General features: G+C 45.3%; 1 protein-coding gene across 1 annotated transcript in view; it reads left to right on the top strand.

Moving 5' to 3' along the window:
• The first annotated feature begins 6,670 nt into the window (after positions 1 to 6,670).
• The window catches only part of LOC309554335 (septin-2A), a 219,879-nt gene continuing 214,062 nt past the window's right edge, over positions 6,671 to 12,487 (top strand). Inside the window, exon 1 of the mRNA XM_082255992.1 lies at positions 6,671 to 6,748. The gene's annotated coding sequence lies outside the window, so the exon portion shown is untranslated. The remainder of the gene's footprint in view (positions 6,749 to 12,487) is intronic.

Raw genomic sequence — 12,487 nt, 5'->3', positions numbered from 1 at the left:
TACCCCCTGGGACTGCCCCACAGGCGTAGTCAAGCTTTTTCCTGCCTAGTGTCCTACTCCGGCAGGGGGCAGTAAAGCTGCACAATTCTGGATAAAAGTAGAGTCAGTGGCGGCTGGTGCTCCATGGGCCGGGGGGGCGGCAGACCGACTGCACCATACCCCCCCGGGCAACACCAGGCCGCACACCACCCCCCCCAGACCACAGCGAGACAGGAGACAGGAGAGGAGAGGACAGGACAGGCAGGACTCCCCCCCCCCGCTCACTCACCCTGCCTGGATGCAGCAGTAGGCAGCGGCGGCAGCTTCGGCTTCTTCCCCGTCTTCTGCATCTCCTCCCTCCTCCCCCATGACCAATGACATGGCTTCTCCTTTCGGCCAATCGGGAAACAGGTCTCAAAACCCGCTTCCTGATTGGCCAGGAGGAGGATCCGTGTGACAATAGCGAATTTTCAGTCGCTATCGTCACACAACGGGGTGGGCTTTTTTTTAGCTTGCGAGAGCCTCTGGCTCTAATCACATGGTTAAAAAAAAAAATCCCCATTGAACTCCATGCGCCCCGCATGTAGATTAGGGGGCCGGATGCATGGATGGGGGGGCGGCGCCCCTGCGTTCCATATGACCAGCCGTAACTGCTTAGAATAAAGATCACGATTCTCTCATGATTCTCGGTGTAACATCATCTTTTACATTATACAAAAAAATTTACCTAACTTTACCTTTTCTATTTTTCTGCTAAAAAAAATATATATACAGTATCTCACAAAAGTGAGTACACCCCTCACATTTTTGTAAATATTTTATTATATCTTTTCATGTGACAATACTGAAGAAAATAGAGTTTTTGTAAGAACTTCCCTTTAAACTCTTTTCTCTGAGTCCTCTGACAGTCGCAGCCCGTTCGGTATACCTTCACGAGTGGGTAATGGCGCCCTCTGCAGGAGTAAGCTAGGCAGGGAAACGTTAATAAAAAAACTTCACACTGAGATACACCTCTAGGGGGCTGTCCCTCAGCCATTATCCTGACACAATTAGCACTGTTCTCCAGTTTCGTAACAAGCAGTACCGGAAGGCATCAACCCCAAAGAAAAAAACAGAGGGGTGGGGGCTGCGACGTCAGAGGACTCAGAGAAAAGAGTTTTACGGTAAATTCTTACAAAAACTCTATTTTCTCTTACCTCCTTTGACAGTTGCAGCCAGGTCGGTATACCTTCACGAGTGGGACGTCCCAAAGCAGTGCAGGTGTAAGGGGTGGGAAGACGCAACCTACAGAAAAGGAAATGTGTCAACCAGGCCAGAGAAAAAAAACGGGCCAACAGGGCAACAGAAGCTCAACAGAAGCTCATCCAGAACAAAAAACACCCCAGAAAAGAGACGTAACGACACGTCTCTTCAAACAACTGCCACACTCAAAACCTTGCGGCCAAAGGAAGCATCCAAGGATGCCATCACATCAAGTTTGTAACATTTTGTGAAAGTGTGCACAGACAACCAGGTCGCCGCTTTGCACAACTGAGCCACAGAAGCCTGATGGCAAAAAGCCCAAGAGGCACTGACAGCTCTAGTAGAATGTGGCCTTACAGGGAAAGGAGGAACCTGACCCTTGATTGAATAGGCCTAAAGAATCGTCTGTCTGATCCATTTCCAAATGGTTGCCGCGGACGCAGCCGAACCCTTCCGAGGTCCCTCAGGAAGGACAAACAGGGAATCAGTCTTCCTAAAAGACTCTGTGGCAGACAAGTAAACCCTGACCGCCCGGACCACATCCAAGGAATGTAAGGCAAATTCCATGGGATGCTTGGGTTTCGCACAAAGCGAAGGTAAGACAATATCTTCGTTGAGGTGGAAAGCAGATGCCACCTTGGGAAGAAAAGATTGATTGGGTCTCAAGACCAATTTATCCCTATGAACAACCAGATAAGGCGAGCGGCAAGAGACAGAGCCGCCAACTCAGACACTCTGCGAGCAGAGGTGACAGCCACCAGAAAGGCAACTTTCTGGGACAACACAGGCAGAGGTATTTCTCTGATGTTCTCAAAGGGAGGCCGTTGCAAAACAGACAAAACCAAATTCAGGTCCCATGGAGGCAAAGGAGCCTTCCTCGGGGGAGCCAGATGACGCACCCCTTGAATAAAGGTGCGAATCAAGGAATTAGTCGTCAAGGGACGCTGGAAGAAAATGGCTAAGGCCGACAACTGACCTTTTATCGTGACCAGCGCCAAGCGCCGATCCACAACTTCCTGCAGGAAGGCCAAAATCCTCGCGTGGATGAAACCCTTGCGATTCAAGCCAGCCAATATACGCCTTCCAGGTACGATAGTAAATCTTCCTGGAGGTAGCTTTCCGAGCCTTCAGTAAGGTAGGAATGACAGCATTTGAGATACCCTTGTCTCTCAAAACTTGGCTTTCAACAGCCTGTAACGCTCCTGCGTTTTTATTCTAAGCTGGATTTGCAGCTGCAGAATCTCCACTCAGTAGTCATGTAGAGATGTGTTGGAATACCAGATCCAACTCTCCAGACTCATCACTGTGGGCCTGTCTGCTTCAGCATACAGATATACACACACTCAATAAGATGTTCCTGGAGTGATAGGATGTATATGATAGTATGGAGGTGATGTGCTGAAGGGACAGGTGTGAGCAGTGACAGTAATGGTAAGCACTTGATAGTAATGTTCAGGAGAGTAGTAGATGGTAATAGGTAGAATGCAGATAGGTTAGTAATCATGTATAGTAACAGGTGGTAAGGACAGCAGATGACATAGACAGGATAGACTAACCCAGTGCAAGGATAGATGGTAGTAGACTCAAGAGCTAGCAATCTATGTAACAGTGCAGATGGTAGAATTAGTATGCATAGATAGTAACAGTCCTTAATGTGCAGAAGATGATAGTGTAAGTTAGTTATGGAGGATTCCCCTGTGGGGTACTTATCACTAGTAAGGTTTAGTAGGTAGAGGGGTCCAGTAGTGAGGGAGTGATCCGGTAGCGAGATACGGGATCAGATGCGAGGTTCCGGTCTGTTCCAGGTAAAGGCGAATAGCTGGAGGTTCCGACAGCAAGACAAGGCTTGTGAGCATGTAGACACACATTGAACGAACAACGTGAGAGAGAATGCTGGCGATTGAAATAGCCGCTCAGCGGCTCTCAGCGATGACGTCATCCGTCTTAAAGGTGTATGCGTTCCACCTAACTAGAAAGGTGGGACGCAATGTTTTGAAAGGGAAATGGTAAATAAGGGTACCAAAGGTACCAGAATCTTACACAGCCATGCCGTTAAAGCCAGAGACTGTAAAGCAGGATGGAAGATCGGCCCTTGAGACAGAAGATCTTCTCTCAGCGGAAGCCGCCAGAGAGACTCGACGACCCTCTCCCCATTCACACCTGAGACCTTGTAATGAGTTACATGACACTGGGGAGGGAAAATGCTAACTGGGCCCAATTTGGACATTTTCACTTAGGGGTGTACTCACTTTTGTTGCCAGCGGTTTAGACATTAATGGCTGTGTGTTGTGTTATTTTGAGGGGACAGCAAATTTACACTGTTATACAAGCTGTACACTCACTACTTTACATTGTAGCAAAGTGTATTTCTTCAGTGTTGTCACATGAAAAGATATAATAAAATATTTACAAAAATGTGAGGGGTGTACTCACTTTTGTCAGATACTGTATGTTTGGGGGTTCTAACTAATTTTCTAGAAAATATAATGATTTTAACTCGTAAGCAATGAGTGTCAGAAAAAGGCTTAGTCTTTAAAGGTTAAACTGGCCCCTTTAGCCCCAGTTTACATCAGTGCGATGACAGACATTGTATGTGATTCGGAGCGCACTGCTCTGAAAATCACATGCGATGTGAATTCAGCCATACAGATTGTATAGCTGAATTTGCATCGGATTCGTACACAACATGCACAGGACCCTTTTTTGGGTCCGCAGCAGAATTGGATCGCATCCGATTATGCGATCCGATTCAAGTCCGAACTGACAGTTTGCACTGCGATATGCAAACTGATCTGGGGGTGTCATTAACTTTGTATTGACACCCCCAGCAATTTGCGTATGGCAGTGTGAACTGCCTCAGATTTGAATGCGAGTGGATTCGCAGGGTTCCCACATCGCATATATGTGAACCAGCACTTACAGACGGAAGTTCATTCCTTCGATCTAACAGAACAAAATGATACATTATAAAACTTCAAAACACATTAAAGCACCTACCGCTTCAAGATATTTTTTTTATGTGTTTTTAATGCTATGGGGCATGGCAACATCACCTGGAGACCCCATCCCCTTTTGACATCACCACCCCATCATATGGGGGGCAGACTCAAAGGACCTGGTATAGATCGGGGGAACAACCCACGCTTTTTGTTTGTTTGTTTATAAATTCAAGGTAAGGTTTCCTCCATACCAGAAGCAAAGTAATGTAATTGTTTTGATTTGTCAAACGAGAAGTTGCAATCTCAGAGTCTGCTTCCGATCATTGAAGTCGCATGGAAGTCGGACACAAAATTGCATGGCAAAGAATAATCAGAAGTCATACGATCAGCCGGAACGTAGCCTAAATAACGACTGAGGACTAGTTCACACCTATGCATTTTTTTGTGCATTTTCAGTTTTGCAGAAACACACTTTAACCACTTAAGGCCCGTACACACGGCCGGGAATATTCGTCCGACGACCGATCTGCCGATTTTCGGCTTGTTAGTATGGTGCTCTCGACAACCGACTCCGACTTTTCGGCCGAAAAAATTCTGGTGTGCAGGCTATAAAATTTTTGTCCACCATCAAAACACGTCCGATTTTCGTGCAGTCAGTACAGATTTCGACAGGGAAAAATCTTATGAGCAAGACTGGGCATACTCAGAGAAGAAAGAACACAGAAAGCAAACCAACACATGACATCACTTCTGAAGTAGAATTCTGTGGGACGACAAAATTCGTATGCAGTCTACAGCACATTCCAACCAACAGACACCACTCTGGACAAAAGACGAACGACCGGTCGGCGGAAATTCTTTGCGTGTGTACGAGGCTTTAAGCCCCGGAGGATTTGGCTGCTCAAAGACCAGGCCCTATTTTGCAATTCGGCACTGCATGATTTTTAACGGACAATTGCGCGGACGTGCGACGCTGTACCCAAATGAAATTGACTTCCTTTTTTGCCACAGAGCTTTCTTTTGGTGGTATTTTAATCACCTGTGCGATTTTTACTTTGTGTGCTATAAACAAAAAAAGAGCGACAATTTTGAAAAAATAACAATATTTTTCAAATTTTTTTATATGAAATTCTCAAAATAAATATGTAAAAATCAAAATTTTTTAACATTTTAGGCCAATTTGTTTTCTGCTACATATTTTTGGTAAAAAAAAATCGCAATAAGCGTATTTTGATTGGTTTGCGCAAAAGTTATTGCGTTTACTAACTACCGGAAAGATTTATGTCATTTTTATTGTTTTTTTTTTTAACTAGTAATGGCAGCGATCTGTGATTTTTTTGTGGGACTGCGACATTGTGGCGGACAGATTGGACCCCTAACTGACATTTTTTACACTTTTGGGGGTACCAGTGACATTACTACTGTAATCAGTGCTAAAAATTTGCACTGTTACCGTAAAAATGACACTGGCAGGGAAGGGGTTAACTTTATTGGTGATCAAGGGGTTAAATGTGTCCCTAGGGGTGTGATTCTAACTGTCAATGGGCGTGGCTTGTTAGATTATAACAGAGACATACGATCCTACATAGCAGGATCGCATAGCCTCTGTCTTGTTCTAAGGGAGAATGACAGACGGCTGTGTTAACATCAGCTGTCAGCCTTTCTCCCTCTCCTGAGCGAGATCGCGAGTGACCGGCGGATATCGGAGCCGCCGGTCACTTGCGTGGGGATGTTAGTGAACGAGTGGGGCGGGAGCACGCCCCCGGTGGCGCGCGCTTGCCCCCTACAGGCTCGTGGGCGAGTGATGTACCCATACGTCACTTTGCCCAGGAGGGGCTGACCGCCGCCGTATATAGTCGTGCGGCGGTCTGCAAGTGGTTAATATGGTTTCCTAAGAGCCCATTCACATTGAGGCGGCACGACTTCGGGGGGCGACCTGTGAAGTGGCGTGCACCGCGACTTCGGCGCGACTTCACATAATGGAAGTCTATGCAAGTCGCTCCGAGGTCGCCCCAAAGTAGTACAGAACCCTTTTTCTAAGTCGGAGCGACTTGTGTCGCTCCTATTAGAACGGCTCCTGTACTACTCAATGGACCGCGACTTGTCAGGCTGTCAAGTCGCGCTAATGTGAATGGGCTCTAAGGGTCACGTCCACATCTGTGCATTTTTTGGAAAGGGCCAGGGACTTCTTTCTGGTTCCATAGGCTTTAATGTATCAACGTGTATTGAAAAAACGCAATATGCACCTGGAATATGCAAACTTCATAGGTGTAAACCAGGCCTCAAGCGGTACGAGCTTGCTATGGGACTAGAAACGCTCCCATTGAAATACATATCACGCATTAGTCCCATTTACTGTGTCACAGTGTATTGTACTGTACTCTCCCACCCTCCCTTTCCCAGGTCTGGCAGACGCTCTATCCCGCTACGCTATCTCTACTATGCTCCGCTCAGTGTCATACCATCGAGTTGGGTGAGGCCGCGGTGCAGTGTGGGATGTGGGAGGGGACCGGATTCCACAGTAGAGCGGCACAGTGATACTAGCTGAGGGAGCGGCAGAAGCTGGGAGTTTCTCCTACCTAGGTGAGGTGTCTGTACGGGGGTTCAGGGTGGGCTCTGTGCTGTGTCCGTGTGTGGGGAAAGGTATGGAGGACATATACAGCTCAGAGCCCCCCTGTACGTTGTATGGGATGTTGTGGTCAGTAGTTCTGCATTGATTTCCCTTTAGAACACGGCTCCTTCTATCTCCATATTATGTGTATATAAAGCAGACCTGCACTCTTATTTCCTAATTCCTCACCCCATTTTACCACAGTTGTATAGTACTTTTTTTTTTTATTAAATCCCATTTTCCATCTTCCCTCCACTTCTGTATTTCTCACCTATATAATGATGATGGTTCTGGTGGTGAGCGCAGACTCCTGAGGTATATATGCTGTCGATCTTCAGGCCAATGCCAGAACGCTGTGTGCACATGTGCAGGATTGGCCGCCCATGCGCACTCAGCGCTGTAGCTAGGGAATCCTAATATTTAGATGTTGCCATTGTATCAGCAACATGACCTGAAAACATTTATTTGGAATACGATGGGATTGATTTACTAAAACTGGAGAGTGCACAATCTGGTGTAGATGTGCATGGTAGCCAATAAGCTTCCACTTTTTTTTGTCAAAGCTTAAAGCGGTTGTAAACCACTGGGTGCCTTTTTTTCTGACCTGCAAGTTAAAGCGGAGTTCCACACTGGAATACTTTTTTTTAATAAAAATACCCCCGGGACAGTCAGGGCTAGTACATTCCACAATGGCTAGCCTCTGATCCAGTGTTAATTTTGTCGACTAAAACGTTTTCGTCGACTAAATTAACACAATTTTAGTCGACTAAAATACGACTAAAACTAAAACAATTCAGATGACTAAAATACGACTAAAACTAAAATGGCATTTTAGTCATAAGACTATAACTAATTTGAAATTTGCTGCCAAAATTAACACTGGTGCGTGCTCAAAGCTTAATACCATAAATAATAACATATTCGATTTTTCACTCCAGGACCAGCAGTAGTATATAATGAGTTTGGAAATTGTAGAGAAATGGTTAAATAATGCATTATAAATTACAATTGAACTACACCCATTCGATTATAGATGACTAAAATGTAAGACATTTTAGTCGACTAAAATGTAGGATGTTTTAGTCGACTAAAATGTACTGGAGTTTTAGTCGACTAAATACGACTAAAACTAAAACACTTGCAGAAGACTAAAATGGGACTAAAACTAAAATGCCATTTTAGTCCTAAGACTAAGACTAAAACTAAATTGAAATTTGCTGCCAAAATTAACACTGCTCTGATCTGTCCCGGGTTGCACTTACCTTTTAGGAGAAATACTTACCTTGAAAAAGTATTGTCCAGCGCTGCCATCTCAGGTGTGGGCAGCTTGAAGCCAGCGCGATCCTCTTCTGCGTCCTCTTCGGTCCCACGATGCACTGCACCGGCCCCGTCGTCACTTCCGGTGCGCGTGCGTCATCCCTCCACAGCTTCTGGGCATGCCCAGAAGCTGTTTAGAAGGGAATGACGCGCGCGCCCCGGAACTGACGTCGGTGCCGGTGCAGGCGCAATGATTCCTGGGAGCGATGACGTTCAGCTCCAAGGAATCATTGCAAAGCCAGGAAGTGACGACGGGCCGTGGCCGCCGAGGAGAGGAAGAAGGAAGTAAGGTGAGTATATTTTCTTCTCTACGTGGTAAGTAAAAAAATAATAAAAAAAATTGCGATTATCCATTTGTTTTTCAGGTGACCCGGAGCGAGAAGATGGAGGTAAGTCTCATTTTAGGGTGGAACTCCACTTTAAAGCCAGAATGTGCTAGTATGCATTGCAAATTATGTGAAACTTACCTGAAAACGAAAGCCTTCTTATCACTGAGAGCCGCTTCCATCTTTACCCATCTTCCTTCCGGGTCCGCGGACTCGAGCTGTGTGACTGCCCGGAGCGGTGATGATGTCACTCTAGCGCATGCGAGTGGCAGCTGCTATTAACTGCACAGGATTCTGAAGGAACAGCCCAGGTGGCCGTTCCTTCAGAGAGCATGCGCCGACAATGTCATCAGCTGCATATATAGTAAATATCTCCTAAACGGTGCAAGTTTAGGAGATATTACAGTACCTATAGGTAAGCCTTATTATACGCTTACCTATAGGCACAAGTCCAAGATTGAAGTTTACGACCACTTTAATTGAACGAGCTGAAATTAGAAGCTTATTAGCTACCACACACAGCTGCACCAGATTTTGAACTATCCAGTTTGAGTGTGCAGTTGTTCTAAAATTTAGTTGGACCCGTGAAAATTCCGCACCCTCGTCACTTCCGGGGGCGCTCCGTCACCACCAGCTGCTGCGAGCCCCGGTGCACATGCGCACAAGGCATTTTCAAGGTCCGATGAAATTCTAAGACTTACGAACAGCGGACTGAGAGGAGGGGCTGAGGTGGGACGCACACACCGCTGCGGGATAATGTTACAACACCGCCGCATCATCGAGCAAGGAACATGTTGCAGAGCTGACTTAGAGGAGGCGGGAAGGAAGTGAATACTCATACTAAATAGTAATGATAAAAAATGTTTAGTATTTCTTATTATTTTTTTTATCATTACTATTTAGTATGAGTATTCACTTCCTTCCCGCCTCCTCTAAGTCAGCTCTGCAACATGTTCCTTGCTCGATGACGCAGCGGTGTTGTAACATTATCTCGCAGCGGTGTGTGCGTCCCACCTCAGCCCCTCCTCCGCTCAGTCAGCTGTTCGTAAGTCTTAGAATTTCATCGGACCTTGAAAATGCCTTGTGCGCATGCGCACCGGGGCTCCCATCAGCTGGGTTGTGACGTAGCGTCACCGGAAGTGACGAGGGTCCTGAATTTTCATGGGTCCGACGAAATTTTAGAACACAGGCACTGACAATCCCATGCATGCGCTTCCAGCACTGTACCCATGGAACTGTATTTGCGGATCGCTGATGCCATGCCAATGTGTAAACAATTTAATTCCCTGGCTACAGCAGTGGGTGGACAGATGCAGGATCTTTCTGTGCGTCATTGTAGAGGGGCGGTAAATAATACCAGGAATTATAGAGACAAACAATCCTCTGCCCCTATTGTAAATGACCACCACGATAAAAGCAGTAGTGATGAGCTCAGGTGTTTTTGGATCAGGATCTGAACCCTTGTGTGAGCCCACAAGCTGTAATTTGTACAGGGCAGCCAAAGTATTCCCTGTCCTGAACATATACAAAGGGCGTGTACACTTGCAGCTGCAGTGTGGGAAATGCGGCATGATTAGCTCTGTACATTTGACAGCTTGATAGTGGGCAGGGTTAAGGTCTGGTGGTACTATTCCTGCCTGAGTTGCTTGAACTGTTCCATCAGGGAGTTGTCAAAGTGGACAGCCAATCGTAGGCAGTGGAGGCATTCACTGCCCCATGTATACACACCCCTTGTATATGGACAAGGCAAAGCTGGCTGGCTTCTGTTGAACCAACTGCAGTACACACAAGCCAAATGTTGGCCGGTTTCTATTGATCCAGCTGATTCTGTCTGACATTTGGCCTGTGTGTACTAGGCTTTAGTCACTTTGGCAAACACACAGGAAGACATTTTTTTTAGTTGTTTTTGTTAAATAATTTAGTTGTTTTCACTTAGTGTTTTTACATGGAATAAGATAGAGTGGGGTGGGGGATTGGTTCTAAAAGAAAAGCAGACTGCACACACTCATGCAAGGCATCAGCCTTGAGATTGATACAAAATTTCTGCAGCCTCAAAGCTTCCATATAAATGTAAAGCCACTAAAAAAAAGGTCTAATTAAGGAAGAAACATATATTGCGAGAAATGTAGGGATTGCAAACACTGACTGTCTGAAAAAGCTAGTTGCCTGGCCATCTCCTGCTTCAGTACTCTGTATTCACTGACTTGAAACAAGCATGTTTTTGATAATCCTAGTGAGATTAGGACTCCTTATGGGCCATACACACTATACAATTGTCTTCAGATTGTTTTCCTTTAGATTTACCAAAACCATATAATATGAGGTCAAATCTACTTTCAATTATTATGCAATCAGGCAGGTGCTTGCTCTACATCATGGGTGTCCAACATTTTGGCTTCTCTGGGCCACATTGAGTGTAGAGAAATTTTCTCGGGCCGCATATAAAATATATACTATAGTTAAGGTATATAAGTAATAAAATGCCTTCTGGCACGGCCACACCCCCCGCACTAATTTAACACAACTAGAGGATGATCAAGTGAAATGGAATCAGTATACAGAGGGTTACTTCTTCTGGGAGATATTAAAGGAACACTCTAACCACCATCACCACTTCAGTGATTTGAAGTGGTCATGGTGGTAGGAGTCAGAAACACTGCACATGCTCACATCCCCCCCCCCCCACCTCCCCTCCGAGGCAGCCTCTGCCTACCGTTAGTTGGAAGCCGCTGTGGCCATGCCCCCAAATCAACTTCCTTCCTCCCCAGCAAAAAAAAATTGTCAGGGGCAGTGGGCCGCATTGCCTGGGGTTTCCAGGCCACAGGTTGGACATGCCTGCTCTACATAGTTGAAGGTAAATCTAAAGGAAATCTAACAACAAAAGTTGTGTAGTGTGTATCCAGCTTAACCCTGTATCACTGCACTTTTTTGAAGTCAATTGGCAGTAATTGTAATTCTGTTTAACAGCCTCAGACCTCCTTGGTGCTTGATCCTAATTACTTTGATACTCCTAGTGAGATCAGGACTCCTAACCCTGTATTCTTGATCCATGTTAGTATAGAAGCTGCTGTAGTAAGGATGAAAGTAAGGTAAGGAACATTTTCTGAATGAGAGGTCAGCAATGATACGTATTTCAGTCCTCTATTTAAGCTTAGTACGCCCTATTTTATATATATATATATATATATCTCTTTTTTTTTTTTTTTTTTTTTTAGTCAACCCAGTGGGGTGAACAAAAAAAAAAAAACTGACCGCCGTACGAACACAAGGGATGTGCTGTGGCTTTGTATTCTGACAGGGGGATACCAGAACACACTGATCAGTGCTTGCAGCCAATGGTTTTCCAGCATGTCCCTTCTAAAAAAGCCAGTTGTTAAGACTGGCTTCTGTCGGGTAGGCTGCTGTACACACTGGCGGAGTGTTGGCTGGTTTCCTTTGAACCGGCCGATATTTGGCCCGTTTGTACCTAGCCCAACTCAAGCTCATCAAGGTGAACAGTGGGGGAGCTATATAGGCACACAGAGAATGTTTACATAAATTGCTAATACAGTGGGGTTGATTTACTAAAAGCATATAGACTGCGCTTTTGCAAGTGCATGTGCACTCATTTTCCCCAGAGTTAGTGAATGTAGTAATGCGCAAGCAAAAATGCTGTGTTTTCTTTTTTTTTTTTTGTTCATTGCACCTGATTTGGTATTCTTTATAAAGTGAAGGTTTACCACATTTACTAAGTAAAATGAGTGCAACTGCACTTGGAAAGCGTACAGTATTTGCCTTTAGTAAATCTATCCCTTTGATTTGTTTGGGTTTTCAATACCATATAAGTTTCCTATATGAAAAAGAACCCCCTCCCCCCCACACCTTAACTGCCTGGAAAGCCACCATTAGTTGGGACCTTCCCTTGAGAAAAAATTGACATACCAGTGTAGGAATTGCCCAAACAAGTTTGATAAAATCTGGTCCGCCTGGATCATTGCCCAGGGTACTTAGACATGAGCTGTAGCCTCTCTGTGTGTGTTTATTTTGGCTTTCCGGGTTCTTCATTTGGGCTTTGCTCACTGGATCTTTTGGAC

This window comes from Pelophylax lessonae (assembly GCF_965119305.1).
Source record: "Pelophylax lessonae genome assembly, chromosome: 1".
In the NCBI taxonomy this organism is placed as follows: Eukaryota; Metazoa; Chordata; class Amphibia; order Anura; family Ranidae; genus Pelophylax; species Pelophylax lessonae.
Note: the sequence above shows the minus strand (reverse complement) of the source record. Positions and strands in the feature narration are given on the sequence as shown.